The sequence below is a fragment of the Pistacia vera genome, unplaced genomic scaffold (assembly GCF_008641045.1).
Source record: "Pistacia vera cultivar Batoury unplaced genomic scaffold, PisVer_v2 Contig6, whole genome shotgun sequence".
NCBI lineage: Eukaryota > Viridiplantae > Streptophyta > Magnoliopsida > Sapindales > Anacardiaceae > Pistacia > Pistacia vera.
This window is the reverse complement of record NW_022196445.1, coordinates 590641-596559: the sequence shown is the minus strand read 5'-3', so window position 1 is coordinate 596559 and position 5919 is coordinate 590641. Positions and strand designations below refer to the sequence as shown.

The window sequence follows — 5919 nt, the reverse complement described above, 5'->3', positions numbered from 1 at the left end:
GTCAAAGACTGAAAAGTAGTAAATTGAAACTACAAGGACGCAAAGTTATCTGATTACTGATGTAGTAATTTTCTATTGTTGTCTTTTTAACCCCTATTGTTAAACTGTAAAGTGTAAGTTTTGAAATTTATTTTAAAAGATACGATATATTGGGGAGGAGTACATTACAGGGAACTGAGCCGTGAAGCCTAGTGCCGAGTGCTGACTACTGAGCGAGGAGCAGAGAAAGAGATGGTTAAGAGCTGCAAATGTAACAGAGAAATTTCATAAAATTTTGAATTGGACTTCGTGAGAGACGTAAAAGTTGTGTGTGTTTGAAATCGAATGGATTACGAAAGAATCGCAAAGCCTCAGGTATTTTACCATTACCACTGATTTGATTTACACTTCGTCTTCTGTGTCGCTTAATCTCCAATTAAACACATTGTGATTTTGATTTGTTGTGTACAGGGATGCGGCGTTTGGCGGTGGATTATCGCCAGGAAAGTTGAGAATATGCTCTTGAATGGGAGTGGAGAAGAAAAGAAAAGAAAGGAGGAAGAGATTGAATCTGATTATGAATATTGTAAGATGTTGATGTGGTGAGTGTAGTTCCTGAGCCTCAGTGTTCCACGTCATCAAATGCTCAACAGAGACTACCGATTGCTCCTTTCTCAAAACCGGCGCCGTCGAAATGGACGATGCAACGAAGTGATAGTCAGTCCTAATTCCAATAGGCCAAGAATCCGGTCACTGGAGTCCGGAAGGGTGGAATCAGCCGTCAGTCCCCCACTAGTTCTTCTTGAAGTTCAAACAGATCAAACTCTACTTGGGAGCCACATACAAAGCGGATTGATCTTCATCTTGATCAGCGGAAAAAGTTGGTTCCTTTTGAGCCCATTCATATGCCAACCCTGTGCTTAGATTGAAAATTCTGTAGCACAATCAGCTGGTAAGGATGTGCTATTTGCTTGCTTGCACTTTGATATTATCAATTATTTTTATGATCTGGTGATTTATTTCATGTATTTAATTTCCAAGGAAAATATGAGGATCATATAGATGCAGATATTCTGGGTTGAATTATTTCCCTAGAGTGTATGATTTTGTGACTTGGGGGTAGATCTTAAGATAGTATGGCCCTTATTCAGAAATGTTTCTGCTTGAATTTTCATCAATTTTTGAACAACCAATTTTCTTTTGGATGCTACCGGAGGTGGTTGTTACTAAGTTTGGTAATAGGTTTCCAGTCCTATTATTTGCATGAGTGGCTGTGCTGCTAGATGATGTTCTAATTTTCATGCAAACTTAAAAACCAAAAAAAAAAAAAAAAAAGTCCTGAGAGTCCTGTAAAGCTGGCTTAAGCATTTTCTTGTGTTGTCACCCAAATTAGCAATTTTATGAATAACAATGATTAATTGATAAATGCATTTTTTTCTTTTTGGTAGTTATCATAGCCGTCATGATTCATCTGTAGCTATACAGAGTGCAACTACTTTTATTCCACCTCCTTCAACAGCTAGATCTGTATCAATGAGAGATATGGAACAGAATGACCCCCATTGCTAGCCAGAACCTTCCAGAACTGGAACTCCTGTGAGAGCCACTACACCGATGCGAAGCCCGACCTCATCTAGGCCGTCAACTCCTGGTAACTGCACCCTCCATCCCCTACAAATCCTCTGAATGATCATTTGGATCTGAATAACGAGTTGTCTGAGAAGGACTACAGATAAAACTAGAGAGAATAATGGTTCTTGTACTCAGCTTGGTAAAATGAACATTACTGCCTGGGCCAGCAAAGAAGAGGAGATAAGGATGCATCTACTTCACTAAAAAATGTAGCAGTAGAACACGAACCAAAGTGTCATCGACGCACGTGCAGCTGCATGGGAGGACAGAGAAAGCCAAATATATGGCCAGGTATTTTTCTAAGGCCCTATACCGAGGCCTTATTTATTCTTTTAGGAACTTCAATTCATCCTTGATGTTTCGTCTGGCATTGTCACACTGAACATTTCAAGTGATTCAACTCTAGGGCTTGTTTCTTTTTTCTTAAAATTGAATAAATAAAGTTTGAAAATCTGTAATGTTATGGACTGTATGATTTGACAAATTCTAAATAATAGGATCATGGGACTCAACTGAATCTGCTAGAGATTGTTGAACTATTTTTATTTGTATTCAATTTTATGCTTCACAGCTCTGGACTAAACATCTTGAAACTGAGGTATAGGTTCTAAAAATGTGATGTGATCTAGATATGATACATTTGGCCAGGGTAAAAGTGCAATATTATATCATTTGGACCTTAAAACATAAGTAGTGTTGTTGTTACATCAGATCAGCCCATTGTATATACCAGTCTATAGAGAACAGATCTTTCAAGTGACAAACACTATAACATTCTTGCATAATTTATTAGGTTGCTGGATTTGTCACCTTTTTTAGGACTCATTAACCTGTTTGGAATATTTATCTACTAGGGTTTGGTTGTTTTTAATTCCCTTACTTTTAACTGAAATGGGTGGCATGACTGTAATTACTTAGGTTCAAACGTGAAGAGATGAAAATTCAGGCATGGGAGAATCACCAAAAAGCAAAAACAGAAGCTGAGATGAGGAAAATTGAGGTATCTATTGAGTTTCACTGTTGAAATTACTTTTCTTCTTTTTCATTTTCTTCCTGTCACATAAAAATATAATCATAAATAGCCAAAGAAACCTTGTATTCTTTTGTCTTCTAGTACAGCCTCCATACATATTTGTACCAAATTCTTATGTTAATGTCTCAAGGAAGGTTTAATGATTCTTTTATTTGTACTTTATTACTATAGAAATTATTGCTTGTAGAATCTCTCTCTCTCTCTCTCTCTCTTTCCATGCACACACGAGCTTGTGCTTGTGCTGATGCATATACATGGTGCCACATGCTTTGTATACTCACAAACACCATTGTAGGGGTGGGTTAGCAATTAGCTACAAAAATCTGATGTTTGCATGCAGAAAAAACTTCTTATTAACAAATGGAAATAGTTATAGGGTATGAGGAGCATGCTGTTTGTAGGTTCATGAGCATCAAAGGTTTCACATGGATATACTTTCTAGCAGTGGCTGTGATATATTTGAATAATTAAATACCCATTAAGTCAAATGATTTTTAGTGCTGTGGAAACTTTATTAATACATTTACAATAATAGCTAGATAAATTAAGAAAGACAGCCTGAAGCAATATAATATATGAAAAGAAATAACATCAGTAAAGCTAGTGCATTGAGTTGGCATGATAGTTACATTTTATATAAACTCTAGTGCATGTTTGTGCATAATTGTGTGTGTGACATTAAAGCTATATAACTGCCAATCTGCACTTAATTTGTTTCACATTCTTCTGCATGTAATGTGAACCAATATTGGTGCTGATGGACCATATGTGCTTCTGTTGCCAATACAAATTGCCAAAACTCATATTTAGACTCGGTAGATACTTCCCTGATGTGAATTAGATGAAACGATTTGACTTGCATACCATCTAATTTGTGTGTGTGTGCATATTATTGATTTTCCTCTTGGGAGCAGTTTTTACTGTATCTATATGCATCAGTTTCAAGTTTTAAAGATTTGACTCTAGTGCATGACTAAAAGTTTATATAATTGGTCTTGGATTTTAATCCACTTTAAATTACAAAAATTCATTTGTAAGAAAGAGGTCTTGGATTCTGTTAAGTTTTAGATTTCCATGGCCATATATGGATTTGTTGATTGATACAATCATCTATTAGAAATTGATATGCACTTTTCGCTTTTGCATTGGTAAGCTTTATATTAAAATTTTATATAAACTCCACAATGAGGTACTTCCACCAAAGAGTTATTATTTTTCTTTTAGAATTTAGTCACTTATTCAGAGGTCTCAACTATGGGCTCCAGGGTTTAAACAAAATCTGGATTTGATGCATTCAAGGGCTGGAAGTAGATATTGAAAAAAAAAAAAAAAAATGATTATGCAACAGGGTACTACTGTAATATGCGTTGAGCAGTTTACTAGCCCTATTTTTTCCTTTTTTTTTTTTTTTTTAATAAAATTTTAACTAATACTCAATCTTTCTCTCTTACCATATCTCTCCAAACCCTCTCCATCTCAAGACCATTATCAATCACTTTCATTATTTTATTTCCTCAAATCTGAATAGAATGCCAAAAGCACCAAATACCATACCAGACAACAACACGATTAAAAAATTTAGGGAGGAAATAGTCTTGGTCAGCAAACTGAGGGCAAAGTACAGAGTTCTTTGTGGCTCATAAATTTAAGCGTCACCTTGAAGCATTTTCTTGGTTTTGTGCTTCCTTTAATGTTGCAAACTCAATCTTTTGGTTCTTACGGAAAGAGAGTATTGTGAGGAATATTGCTGGGAAGAACACTAGCTTGTTGATGCAAGTTTGTAATCATGGGGTTAATTCTTTTCTTTTCTTTTCTATTTGTAGTCCTTCTTTTAACTATTTTTTCTTTTTAGTCCAGTAGTCCATACATGAATCTGAATGATGATAATATCATTAAGGTGAGGTAAATGAAAATCTTTTCACTACAGCATTGGTAACGAGCTTGGCAAACCAAGTAGATGTTGTCTGCTTTGGGCTTAGCCCGGACAAATTTACTTTGGCTTCATGCAAGTATTCTTCACCCACACTTAGATGAGTGGACCCAAGACTTATAAATTGAACTTAGGCTCCATTCACTATCTATATGAGATTGATATCTAACATGTACGAGGCATTGGAGCTTGCTCTTTACGGCTTTGTTGGAAGATTATTTTAACTTATTGGAACTCATACCTCAGTGAACTCCAAAATTCTCATGCAAAATTCTGCACTTGGAATCCTCTTCAAAATGCAATTTTAATTCCTATTTTTTTCTTTCTTAAGTTGTGGATCAGGCATCTCACAGTTGGTAGAAAAGGGACTTTTGTTTAACTAATGTTATCTTACCCTCTAGATCCTTGGATGATAATATGAAGAAGGGTGATGTGTCACAGTCGGTAGAAAAGGTACTTTTGTTTAACTAATGTTATCTTATCCTCTAGATCCTTGGATGATAATATGAAGAAGGGTGATGTGTCTTCATACATAGGGTCATTAGTAAAAGAGAACTGGAGTACTTGCTTAAGGCTCATTGTACTTGAAGAGTTTTTAAGAATAGGCGATGGCTTCCCTTAGCCAACTTCAATTGCTATAAAAAATTATAAACTTTGAAACATCTTTTGTAAACTTGTAATTCCTTTTGTGAACTCTCATGTAATTGAATAATTGAGTATGAATGTTGTGGCATGGATTGCAGGTAGAGGTTGAAAGGATGAGAGGGCGAGCCCATGATAGATTGATGAACAAAATGGCAGCTGCAAGACATAAGGCCGAAGAGAAGCGAGTAGAGGCAGAGGCCAAGAGAAACCAGCAAGCAGCAAAAACAGAGCAGCAAGCAGAGTATATACGAAGAACTGGCCGCATTCATTCCTCATTTTCTTGCTGGAGTTGGTGCTTTTGAAATATAAATCAGTTTTCCATGTATCAAGTTGTGTTTTGTTAATTTTTTTTGGTATTGTGTTTTATGTGGTTAATCATGTATCCTGTTCTTTGTCAACGTTGGCTGTTGGTAACATATTTTGCCTTGAGTAGCCTCATTAAGATGACCATTTTATGCATTTGACAAATAAATGACAAGTCACCTGAACTAGTGTAGCCAAATCCATTTTAACTGATGCCAAACATTGTTTTGAAACCCGACCCGAGCCTTGAACTAGTCAAGGGCCCAAGTCTCGGTTTGATCAGTCCAACCGGTTGGATCGGTGACGTCATTATAATAATGTCATCTAAAATCCAAAACGACGTCATTTCAAAGAGGGTATTATTGACTTTTTAAAACTTATAAAGAAAATCCTAAAT

The 5919-nt window shown here is 35.9% G+C and overlaps 1 pseudogene; it reads left to right on the top strand.

Annotated features, from left to right (window-relative positions):
- Positions 1–324: 324 nt before the first annotated feature.
- On the top strand, positions 325–5706 carry LOC116110229 (annotated as a pseudogene).
- The last annotated feature ends 213 nt before the right edge of the window (positions 5707–5919 follow it).